Source organism: Drosophila subpulchrella, unplaced genomic scaffold (genome assembly GCF_014743375.2).
Source record: "Drosophila subpulchrella strain 33 F10 #4 breed RU33 unplaced genomic scaffold, RU_Dsub_v1.1 Primary Assembly Seq71, whole genome shotgun sequence".
In the NCBI taxonomy this organism is placed as follows: Eukaryota; Metazoa; Arthropoda; class Insecta; order Diptera; family Drosophilidae; genus Drosophila; species Drosophila subpulchrella.
Window position 1 is genome coordinate 251,888 of NW_023665707.1, and position 13,125 is coordinate 265,012.

Genomic DNA, 13,125 nt, shown 5'->3' on the forward strand with positions numbered 1-13,125 from the left:
CGGAATTGGTGGCCGCTACTATCAATAATACAAATATTATTGAATTCATTTTCTGTAATTTAAGACAAACTGTGTTTAAGATTTGATGTTATCTTTATGAATCGTGCGATTTCTATTGTTTATGATAACCTTATTATGTAAATTCTCCTTAACTACTTGTTTTTTATATCTAGAGTTAAGCTTATTCCTTTCCCCGTGTTTTTTCTCATATATGACTTCTCCTACGAGATAGTCCTTTTCCTTTCTACCTTTGTTGTGAGAACTTAACATTTTCTCCTGTGCCTGTTTTAATAACTGTGGAATAGTATCATGTTCGATTTTATTGTATAATATATCGTACGGTCGTTGGTTGGTAATGGAATGTATTGTCATGTTATATTTCTGAGCTGCTCTAATTATAACTTCAGAATAATCAACTAAGTTAAGTTAATCTTTGATGCAACGAGCGATTTCAGTAAGGGTTGAATGAGCTCTTTCTATTTGTCCATTGGACGTACTATGGCGAGGATCTGCGAAATATAAATTAATACCGCATCTTTGTGCGAAGGATTTAAATTGTGTTGATGAAAAACTAGGCTCGTTATCCATCATTAAAGTTTTAGCAAGTGGAAAATGTTGCAATATTTCTGAAATTTTGGTTTCTATGTTGAGTTTATTTTGAATCTCCTTTACAACTAAGTATTTTGAATATGAATCAATACAAGTAATGAACATTAAATTTTGAGCGTAAAAAATGTCGATATGCAAATTTTCTCCTTCTTTATTTGGGATGGGTGCTTGACCAATAGGAATTAGTACAGGGTGTCTATTATATTTGTTACTATTACAAATTGTACAGTTCTTTATGTACTCCTGGAGTTTTTTGTTCAAATTTGGCCAATAGTATAGTCTGTTGATTTGCTTGTAATTTTCGTCCAGTCCCCTGTGTGCTCTACAATGAGTTTCTTCTATTATTAATGCTCTGTCTTCAGGGTTTTCTACATCTTGGACGAATATTTTTGTATAAAGGAATTTATTCGTGAAATTTTCTTTAAGTGAGTTTTGAATTTTGTATAAGTCTTCTAAAGTACAGTGAATACCTATTGTTATGTTAGGAGGGATATATTCCCTTAAGATTGATACCAAATTTTCAGGGGTATCAAATTCTATTATATGTCTGGTATTTCCGAATATATTGACCATCTCATGTATTGTATACCTCCCCGTTGCTATTAGCAATTGTTGCTTAAACTGGTTTAAGGGTTTGCGGGTTTCTTGTATAACATTCTCAAAACTACTCTCTGCAGAATGCTGAGTGTTTTGATCTGAGACCGACTCGTTACTGTCCGTTAGGTTGTTAATTTGAATTCTTGATAGGGCATCAGCAACTACATTGGTAGATCCTGGTTTATAAATTATTTTGGGAGAGTAACTCTCAATGAATGAGTACCATCTTTTCATCTCGATGTTTGGATTTTTTTGAGATATCGAGAAAGACAGTGGTTGGTGATCTGTATAGATTTCTATGTTGTTAACGCCGTATAAATAGTTACGCAAATTTTTAAATGCCCAAACTATTGCTAAAAGTTCTTTCTTATTGGTGGCATATACTTGTTCGGCTTTTGTTAGAGTTTTTGAAATTAAGGTTATTGGTTTTCCTTCCTGAGAAAGAACAGCACCAATGGCTAGATCGGACGCATCGGTCGTTAAAGTGAATTTTTTATTATAATCAGGTTGTACCAATTCGATTTGTGCAATTAAATTATCTTTGAGCTCGTTGAAAGCTCTTACAGCTGAATCGTCCAACTGTATGGAAGTTTTACGAGACATTTTTTTGGATACTTTACCATTTTGACCTTCCAAATACTTTGTTAGCGGTTTTGCAATTTTTGCGTAGCTTTGTACAAATTTTCTGTAATAGCCGGTAAGGCCTAGGAAGCTTCTAAGCTCTCGAATGTTTTTTGGAATTGGATACTTTAATATTGTAGATATTTTTTCGGGGTCTGTTTTGATTACATTGTGGGAAACAACGTAGCCAAGAAATGTGGTTTCTAATTTAAAGAACTTTGATTTTTCAATTGTAATTTTCATATTTGCGTTCAGCTATATATTAATTATGACGATTAAGTCCTTGTAGTGTTGTTCTATTGTTTTAGAAAATATAATAATGTCATCCATATATACGTGACATGTTTTACCTACTTGTTCTCTCAAAATATCATCCATTGCTCGTTGGAATATTCTGGGAGCGTTCGTTAGCCCAAATGGCATTCTCAAGAATTCATATTTTCCGTTATTTATAGAAAATGAGGTTTTTTTAATGTCTGTTTCTTTCATTAGAATCTGGTGAAACCCAGACTCCAAGTCGATCGTGGAAAAGTATTTAGCCTTTCCAAGATTTGACAAAATCACTGAAGGATCTTGCATTGGATATCTGTCGGGAATGGTGTTTTCATTTAGTTTCTTATAGTCTATAACTAATCTTAGTTTTGCAGTACCATCTTCATTAAATCCCTTTTTTGGTACCACTAAAACTGGAGAATTATAAGGGCTTTTGCTTGGTCTTATAATTCCTTCTTTTAACATGCGATTAACTTCAGAGTTTACGAAATCTGAAGCCGATAGAGCATAGGGATACTGCTTGCTATAAATAGCTCTATCGTTTTCGGTGTTTATTTCACCGCGAATGTCAGTCCTGAATGGGACTTGCATGTTTATCTTCGAGTGCTCTTTATTGATAATATTTATTATCTCATTTTCCAAATCCATTCTTTGGTCTGGAGTTGATTTACTCATATTGTTTATTTCATTGTTGTCGGATAAATCAACGACGGCTTGTTCAGGACTTTTTAATCCCAAACTAGAATTTTTGTCGGATACTTCAACGACGGCGTGTTCAGGATATTTTAATCCCAAACTTGTTTCGCTTTGATTTGCCTCTTCAGACTCAGTTCTGATTTTGGCCTTTTCATCAAAGTATTTTTGTATAATAAATTCCTTTAATGGAAGAATTGTTTTATCTTCAGATAAGGAAAGTTGGTTAAAAGAACTGTCATTATCATAAATTAATTTTTCTTCTTTTCCCCCATATTTTATTACTCCTTTTTCTGTGTCTATTACAGCTCCTATTTTTATACCCGTTACTCGTAGAGTAATTATACCCGTTACTCGTAGAGTAAAAGGGTATACTAGATTCGTCGGAAAGTATGTAACAGGCAGAAGGAAGCGTTTCCGACCCCATAAAGTATATATATTCTTGATCAGGATCACTAGCCGAGTCGATCTAGCCATGTCCGTCTGTCCGTCTGTCCGTCTATCTGTCTGTCCGTCTGTCCGTCTGTCCGTCTGTCCGTCTGTCTGTCCGTCCGGATGAACGCTGAGATCTCGGAAACTATAAGAGCTAGGCTATTGAGATTAGGCCTGCAGATTCCTGAGCTTCTTACGCAGCGCAAGTTTGTTTCAGCAGAGTGCCACGCCCACTATAACGCCCACAAACCGCCCAAAACTGTGGCTCCTACAGTTTTCATGCTAGAATAAAAATTTTAACTGAAATGTCTTGTTCTCATCAATACCTATCGATTGACCCAAAAAAAAGTTTGCCACGCCCACTTGAACGCCCACAAACCGCCCACAAACTTCAAAAAATCGTAAATATGAACGCGGATATCTTGGAAAATATCAAAGATTGAGAAATGGGATTTCAGATTTAGATTCCTTAGGCTTAAGCGCAGCGCAATTTTGTCACGCGAATATGCCACGCCCACTAGAACGCCTACAAACCGCCCAAACCTGTGGCGCCCACAATTTTCACGCTAGATCAAAAATTTTAACTGAAATGTATTGGTCTTGTCAATACCCATCGATTAATCCAAAAAAAACTTTGCCACGCCCACTCTAACGCCCACAACGCTTAAATCTGTCTACCGCCGGTAGGTGGCGCATTTCAATCTCGCTTTGCTGCTTGCATATCTCCATTTTCCTTTGGTCCCTTTAGCTGAGTAACGGGTATCTGATAGTCGAGGTACTCGACTATAGCGTTCTTCCTTGTTTTTAATAGGTTGTAACCTATTAGAAAATCTGATTTTATCCCGTCTATTTCATAAAATGTGTAACGCGTGTTAAAGATCGTTACCATGTGATAATATTTAATTATAGAATATCCATTAACCGTAGATACTCTTTTATATATAGGAAGCTCGTTTTTGTTTTTATAAATTCCTCTTTTGATATAGCAGGAGGTTGCTCCTGTGTCAATTAAGATTTTAAGCTTTTTATTTATTTTGCTATCATATCGAATTAGGTAGGGTAATCCTACTCCGGATTCTGGCCTAAAAAATGGTCCTCTTCGATATTATTTAATCGCATAGTTTTGTTTGCCGGTTGGTTAACCGTACCTGTTGGTTCTCTTTTGTTCTGAGGATTATTTTGCTGAGTTGTTTGTGTCTCTGGCTTTTTATTCTGATTCCATTTATTCTGATTATAGTTGTTGTTACTATAATTGTTATAACCCTGATTGTATTTTGGCCTATTCTGAATCTGTAAGGATTCATCTACGTCCATCGGTTCTGGCTTGCTTTGCTGAGCTTTATTGGAATTCCATTGATTATGGGAATTATATTGTGGATTATACTGTCTGCCCTGATTCCAATTATGATTTTTATTTTGATTATAATTGTTTCTATTCTGGCTATCGGGTTGATTAAACCTCAAGTTGTTAGTATTCCTTTGGTTACTATTAAGGTTATTATTGTTACCTTGCTTGGGTCTATTATTTGAGTTTTGGTACCCGAATAAATTTGACTCATAACTCCTGCGCTGTGATGATGTGAAATTGTTAGCGAATTGGGCCCTCAAATTATTGCTTTCTAGTTCTTGTACTATTACCATAGCGTTCGGTAAGTCTAGCGGATTCATAGAAAATATGACGTCTGAGATATGGCCGTTGAGGCCAGTTATGAATACTCTTAGAGCTGTCTTTTTGTGTTTTTCGTTCATTTCAGCAGTTAAAGGCTTATTTCTGCCGTAAGTCATAATGGTTTTATTTATTAGAAGAGTTAGTTTTTTATTAACTAACCCATAATATTCCATTATGGACAGTTTCCCTTGACTTAGTACTCCTAAGTCTTGCTCAATTATATGGATTGGACGTTTGTCGCTAAAAACAAAGTCCAACCTTGCCATTATGGCGTCAAAATTTAGTACCGTTCCATTGTGTGTTAGGGCATCGTTTGCTGTGCCAGTTATTTTGTTCCTCAAGATTGATAATGCAGAAAAGAACCTTTCGCTACCTCTAGCATATTGTCCCATGGCTATTTCTGCTGATTCCCTCCAACTCACATATTTGTCTTCTTCTCCTTTAAATTCCCTGACTGATTTGATAATTTCAAAGGAAGTTTCACATTTAATATTTGGGTCAATGACTTCTACTTGAAAATCTTCAACCTTTTTTATATTTTGATTTAGTTGTGCTTTTAAACTCACGATCTCATTCCTTAAGGGATTCAATTCATTATTTACAATATGTGCAATTAATTCGCTCACTTGGTTATTAGCTTGGCTGCTAGAAGCCATTGCAGGTTGTGGTAGGGGCATGGTGAGAATTCTTTCAAAATCGTAAATGAGGTCTTCCACCTTGTTTGATTTTATTTAAATTTGTCTGCTTATAGTACTTAAATAGAATATAAAAATAAACAGTATACGCTCACTAATTGTTTTCTTTTCTTCTGGATTTAGTGTGATATCGTCTGTTTTCCTTTGATGATCCTGCTGGGGTCGTCCTTCTTGGTTGTTTTTAGCGAGGGATGGCCCTCAGCTCCTCCTTCAGTTTATTTTTCGGTCGTTAATTTTTAGCGAGGGATTGCCCTCAGCTCTTCCTTCAATTTGATTTCTGGTCGTCGCTGTTTAGCGAGGGATTGCCCTCAGCTCTTCCTTCTTGTTGGATTTGATGTTTGAATTTATAATTGTTTTTGAATTTTGTTTCTCAGGTTGTTTTTTTTTTTTTTTTTGTATCAGCTTTTACTTTTACAGTTTTTTAAAATTTTTTGTATCAGCTTTCACTTTCACAGTTATTAAATTTTTTGTTTAACTTTGTAAATTGTTTGGTTTTATTTTTTGAGGCCGTTTAGTTTTTTGTTAAACCGAAGGTTTATTACGTCGATTACTAATTAGCAGATTGTTGTAAGTAAAAGGGGATTATTTTATTTATTAATTTCCTCCTTTTATTTTTAACACAAACTTTTTTGTCGGTTGGGTTTTTATTAGACCACGCAAGTTCCTTTTCACTTTAAAACCGTTGGTTATTTATTTTAAAGCTTTATTTAGAACAAATTAGGCGTGGCCCCACGTTGGGCGCCAATTAATAACTTCACTAGTGAATTATTTAAAAAAATTTATTTTTATTTTTTATTCACTAAGTTTAAACTTCACAACATTTCCTTAGTATCGACTTTTATTCTTGGCGGTTCACAATTAACTTCTTGTACAACCGATCTTCTCGGATGCAAAAACGGACTGCCTGGCCAGGGGCCGCTTATCTGATAATCAAACCTCGGTTTAAGAGAATTGGGGAACTCATTAAGAGTTGGACAAGGGTTGGACTTAAGAGAGTCGGGAAATCGGATGATCTAATTCTCTGCTCAATTGCCAAACGGATTACGCTGCAGTTTTGGGGCTCGCCGGGTGTTGACCGGATGCTTGTGTTTACATTAGCTGGACCCAGCTTAGTTTATGTTAGGAGGACTGCGGCGCAATTGAATCTTAATAATGAACTTCGATTGAAGTGGGGGAGCTAATTGGGATTCTGTGGGAACGCTGAGTAAGGGGATCCCAGCTAAGAATTGTTTATAAGAAATTGTTTACGACTTGGGTAAGGCGGCTGGGCGCTCGAGCTGGAAGGCGTTCTCAGCTAAGAAATTGTATATGAAGAGTTTGTTTATAAATTGGGTAAAGAGGCTGGGATCATGAGCTGGATAACTTGCACGCTGGCACCTTTAGTACTATGAACGATGCCGTTTCCAAATTTGTCAATATTTGTCAATTTGCACTGAAGCAACTGGACAGTCAAACACAGTCCTATATTTCAAGAACTATCCACAGCGCGGCTCAAATCGCGGCCGTGGAAATTATAGAGGTAATTTTCGTGGTAATCACAATAACTACAACAACAATAACTACAACAACAATAACTATAACAACAATTACCAAAATAACAATGGAGGACGAGGCCAATATAGAGGAAACTATAGAGGTGGTAGTAACTCGAACCGAGGCCACAATGGCAATAACCAAAGCAATGTCAGAATTACCCAAAATACTAACCAAAACACATCGGAAAACTCCCAAAGCCCTTTAAGTACTCAACAATAAAAGAAGTCAGAGTTCACACTATTAATCTCAGCCAAAACATATTCGTTTCATTTTTCAATGTAGCTACTGGAAAAGAACTTATCTTTTTAATAGACACAGGTGCAGACATTTCCATTTTAAAAGAAACTTCGGATAACTTCCAGAACATCCAAGATGATTACATCATAGACATAAAAGGCATAAGTAACGAAATAACCAAATCCCAAGGTTTAGTTTCTATAGAGATACAGACAACTAAATACATAATTCCACACGATTTTCATATCGTAAATTCACATTTCCCTATTCCATGCGATGGAATATTAGGCATCGACTTTATTAAAAAATACAACTGTCAATTAGACTTCAAGCCATCTGAAGATTGGCTTATAATTAGACCCAATAATTTAAAATTTCCAATTAATGTACCAATAGCTCATAGTGCTGGCAATAATTCAATACTTCTGCCAGCAAGATCCCAAGTTATTCGGAAAATTGAACTTAATTCAAAAGAAGACAGTGTATTAATTCCAAATCAGGAAATTCAGTATGGTATTTACGTTGCAAATACCATATCAACATTCAATAATGCCTTCATAATGCTAATAAACACAACAAATACCGACCAAGTAGTCAGTACAGATAACCTAACATATGAATCACTTTCGAACTACGATGTAGTCAACACAAATCCAGACAATAGAAAAAAATCCGTACTATCACAACTTTCAAAAAACTTCCCTACACAGTTCAAGTCACAGCTTTCTAGCTTATGCACCCAGTATAGCGATATATTCGGATTGGAAACCGAATCAATAACCACAAATAATTTTTATAAACAAAGACTGAGATTAAAAAATGATGAACCAGTCTATATAAAGAACTATCGAAGCCCACATAGTCAGGTGAACGAAATACAAAAGCAAGTAGGAAAATTAATCTCTGACGGGATTGTCGAACCGTCAGTATCCGAATATAATAGCCCATTGTTACTTGTTCCTAAGAAATCATCCCCCGGGTCAAATGTAAAGAAATGGCGATTAGTAATTGACTACCGCCAAATTAATAAAAAATTACTTTCTGATAAATTCCCATTACCTAGAATTGATAATATTTTAGATCAACTAGGTCGAGCTAAATACTTTTCATGTCTTGACTTAATGTCAGGATTCCATCAAATTGAACTAGAAAAAGGTTCAAGAGATATAACGTCTTTTTCAACGAGCAACGGCTCATATCGCTTCACGCGATTACCCTTCGGATTAAAAATAGCTCCTAATTCGTTTCAGAGAATGATGACTATTGCGTTCTCTGGTCTAGAACCTTCTCAAGCATTCCTTTATATGGATGACTTAATTGTAATTGGTTGTTCCGAAAAACATATGCTTAGGAACTTAACAGATGTTTTTGAGAAATGTAGGAAATACAACCTAAAGTTACATCCAGAAAAATGTTCATTTTTTATGCATAAAGTGACTTTTCTAGGTCATAAATGCACTGATAAAGGAATACTTCCAGATGACAAGAAATACGATGTCATTATGAACTACCCAGTTCCGCACGACGCGGACAGTGCTAGACGTTTCGTAGCATTCTGTAACTATTATAGACGTTTTATAAAAAATTTCGCCGACTATTCACGACACATAACAAGATTATGTAAAAAGAATGTTCCTTTTAAATGGACGGATGAGTGTGAAAATGCATTTCAATTTTTAAAAACAAAACTTATGGAACCTACATTGCTACAATATCCAGATTTCACTAAAGAATTCTGTATAATAACAGATGCAAGTAAGCAAGCATGTGGAGCGGTTTTAACTCAAAACCACAATGGTCTCCAACTTCCCATTGCATACGCATCAAGAGCATTTACAAAAGGTGACAGTAACAAATGTACTACTGAGCAGAAATTAGCTGCAATTCATTGGGCGATATTACATTTTAGACCATATATATATGGAAAACATTTCTTAATAAAAACAGACCATAGACCTTTAACATACCTTTTCTCAATGATCAATCCCAGTTCTAAACTGACACGTATGAGGCTCGAACTAGAAGAATACGACTTTACAGTCGAATATTTAAAGGGAAAACATAATTATGTAGCCGATGCGTTATCAAGGATAACCATCAAAGATCTACAAAATATAACTGGAAATATATTGAAAGTCACTACTAGATATCAAAATAGGCAAAAATTCCGCGCGGAAAATCAAGAACAAGAATTGCCTATGCAATCCTTAAATAAAGCTTCTAAGCCCAACGTATACGACGTCATAAACAATGATGAAGTTCGTAAAGTAGTGACCTTGCAGATAAAAAATACGTTATGTTTATTTAAACAAGGCAAAAAAATTACTGCAAGATATGATGTCAGCGATTTATATACTAATGGAGTTATTGACTTAGATAAATTTTTCCAAAGGCTTGAAATGCAAGCCGGTATACATAAAATCAGCCAACTCAAAGTGGCACCGTGGGAAAAAATCTTTGAACATACTTCAATAGATAATTTCAAATTAATGGGCAATAAAATCTTGAAAACATTAAGAGTAGCGCTACTCAACCCGGTGACCCAAATAACAAATTTAAAAGAAAAAGAAGCAATTTTGTCTACATTTCATGACGATCCAATTCAAGGAGGTCATACTGGCATATCAAAAACTTTGGCCAAAGTAAAAAGACACTATTACTGGAAAAATATGTCTAAAGATATAACTGAGTACGTAAGAAAATGTCAAAAATGCCAGAAAGCCAAAATAACTAAACACACAAAGACCCCTTTAACAATTACTGACACACCAATAAATGCTTTCGACAGAGTGATAGTGGACACTATTGGTCCACTACCAAAATCAGAACATGGCAATGAGTATGCCGTCACTTTAATATGTGACTTAACTAAGTATTTAGTTGCCATACCTGTTCCGAATAAAAATGCTAATACTGTCGCTAAAGCAATATTTGAATCTTTTATCCTGAAGTACGGTCCAATGAAGACGTTTATTACGGACATGGGAACAGAATATAAGAATTCAATTATAGACGATTTGTGCAAATATTTAAATATTGAAAATATTACATCCACAGCACACCACCACCAGACAGTTGGAACAATAGAAAGAAGTCATAGAACTTTCAATGAGTACATTCGATCTTACATATCGGTTGATAAAACTGAAAGGGACGTATGGCTTCAATATTTTGTCTTTTGTTTCAACACGACCCCCTCTATGGCACATACTTATTGTCCATATGAGCTAGTATTCAGTAAAACAAGTAATTTACCAAAACATTTTAATAGCATAGATAGTGTAGAAGCACTATATAATATAGATGACTATGCTAAGGAGAGTAAGTATAGATTAGAAGTAGCCTATAAAAGAGCTAGAGTTATGTTAGAAGCAAATAAGAATAGAAATAAACTACTATACGATCATAAAGCAAGGGATATAGATATATCAGTAGGTGACCAAGTTTTATTAAAAAACGAGACAGGTCATAAGTTAGATCCTAAATATACAGGTCCGTATATAGTAACGGAAATAGGAGATAGAGATAACATAGTAATAACAAATAATAAACAAAAGAAACAAACAGCTCATAAGGATAGATTAACAATCTTTATTTCATAAATTGCACTTAGTATGGCCATACAAAGACACACATACATAGATAAATAAATACACATATTCTCTTAATAATTTCATTTTCTTTGATTCTAATAACAAAATACAAAAAAAATAATAAAAAAAAAAAGTGTATCAATTAAAAAATTTTACTATAAAAATAACTTCATTATATTACGTTATTTTTCAAAAGGAGGGAGAAGTAGTATGCACATACATTGAATACCCACTGTACCGAAAGTACTTAAAGGGTAAGCACTGTAACACTTTGTTGCAGTGTTTACATATTTTAAAGTCCCGATCATAAACCCTAAGTGGCCGAAATATGAACCGATCGCTATGGCTTAGCCCCCACACAGAAAGTGCTAGCGTCGGCATAATTGCAACGAACGGACAGCATATGCATACCCCTCGCGCCTCCACTCGAGAGCGCATAGCAATATATATAAGTACATTCCCTTATACATAAGTATATAGGTACATAGCCGTCTCTCTGCCGCCGCCTGCGAGCAGCGCAGCTACGAGACTTAGCCTTAATTAGACTTAAAGAATATTGTAAAAATGATCGTTGGAGCGGCACCATTACTGCTCCAAATAAACCCAAAAATAAAACTAAATAAAAATACAAACACAAACTACTAACAATCATATTTCAACTGAAAGAAATCATAAGCTTATTTTTTATTCCTGCCACGTTATAGGACAATAGTCTGATCTCCAGTCTCTTTATGGTATCGGCCTCTTCATTCGCATTTGCACCTGCAACATTACTAGATTCTAACAAAGGACTACATCCACTACATTTATTCGTGTTTCTTTTTAGTTTTTTGACTTATACTTTTGGCCTAGGGACGCATAATTAATGTGAGACATTTTCAAACTGTTTCCGTATATTTCCTTTAATTTTGTTTCAGCTGGTTTTCCTTGCCACATAAGCACCTTATTATTATTAAAGGACATCCAATTTCCGTCTACGTTAATACTGTCGTTTTGGACTTTTACTTTTGTTTCCCTGCGAAAGGCCAGAAGAAACTTTTTAGCTCTAGAAGATCCATTTTATTGGCCTGTTTTTCCACTGTCAAATTCTTGTCAAGGAACACCTGAGTTCCACGCAATTTATGGCCATTCTTCAAAATATTCTCCGCTTCTCCTTGGGATTCACATTCCACTAGAACCATAATTTTACCATCCCGCTCATTAACCTTTCGCACATCGGAAACCCTTGATCCTTTTAATGGCAGTTTCTCTTCAATCAGAGTTTTGATAGCCAATTTGCAGTTTTTATCCACCTTCAGATCTTTTACAACTACATTTTTTTTCTTTTGTTGTTCTAGCAACATATTTATAGTTCGCTTATCAGCTTCTCTATCTGAACGAAGGCTTATAACCTCTTATTTGAGCCGCGCATTGTCGTCGGTAAGCTGTTTGACCTGCAGAGAAATAGCCCCAATACCGCTTTTCAGCTCTTGTTTAAGCCCTTCGACGTCCGATTTAGTTGGCAGATTTTTTAACTTTATGTCGAGCAGCTTTGACATTTCTGATGTCAGATCCTTCAAGGATGTTCCACCTGCAATGTTTTGGGACATATTCTCCAGCTTCCGCTTTTGTGATGCCTGCACCGGTGATAAGTAGTTATCTTTTTCATCCGAACTCGACATGACTAATAACACCATTTATTTACCCGCCTAGCAGTATGCTCTATTTTAATAAAAAGGTACCTAGCGCCCTAAAGCGGTGGCCGCTACCCGATAGGTTCAACGTTCTCGTTGAACTCGTATGCAACTCACTGCGGCTGCGACCAGCTGATGGTTACCACCTCTAGTCTTGTTTACATCTTCCCACGCCGGTTCAACTCATCCGCCCTTTCCTGCCTTTTCCCGGTTTTCCACAACTTTCGCCGAAAAAATGAGTGAAAATCGAGTTTAGATTTCTGCAAAACTAAATGCTGATTCTCGTGAGGTGCGCTGGTCCACTGCGGATCCTCCGTGTTTTCTGCGGTCAGTAAGCACAGCGTCGACGTTTGGCCGTAAGTTTGTGTTTTTTATGGTGCGGGTGTCTTAAGAAGCAAAACTTTTCTCGGAGCCTGATAAAAAACTCGACTGCACACTTCACTTTCTTCTTCTTCTTTTCGTGTGTGCTGACAATAGGCTTCTTTCATATACCGTAC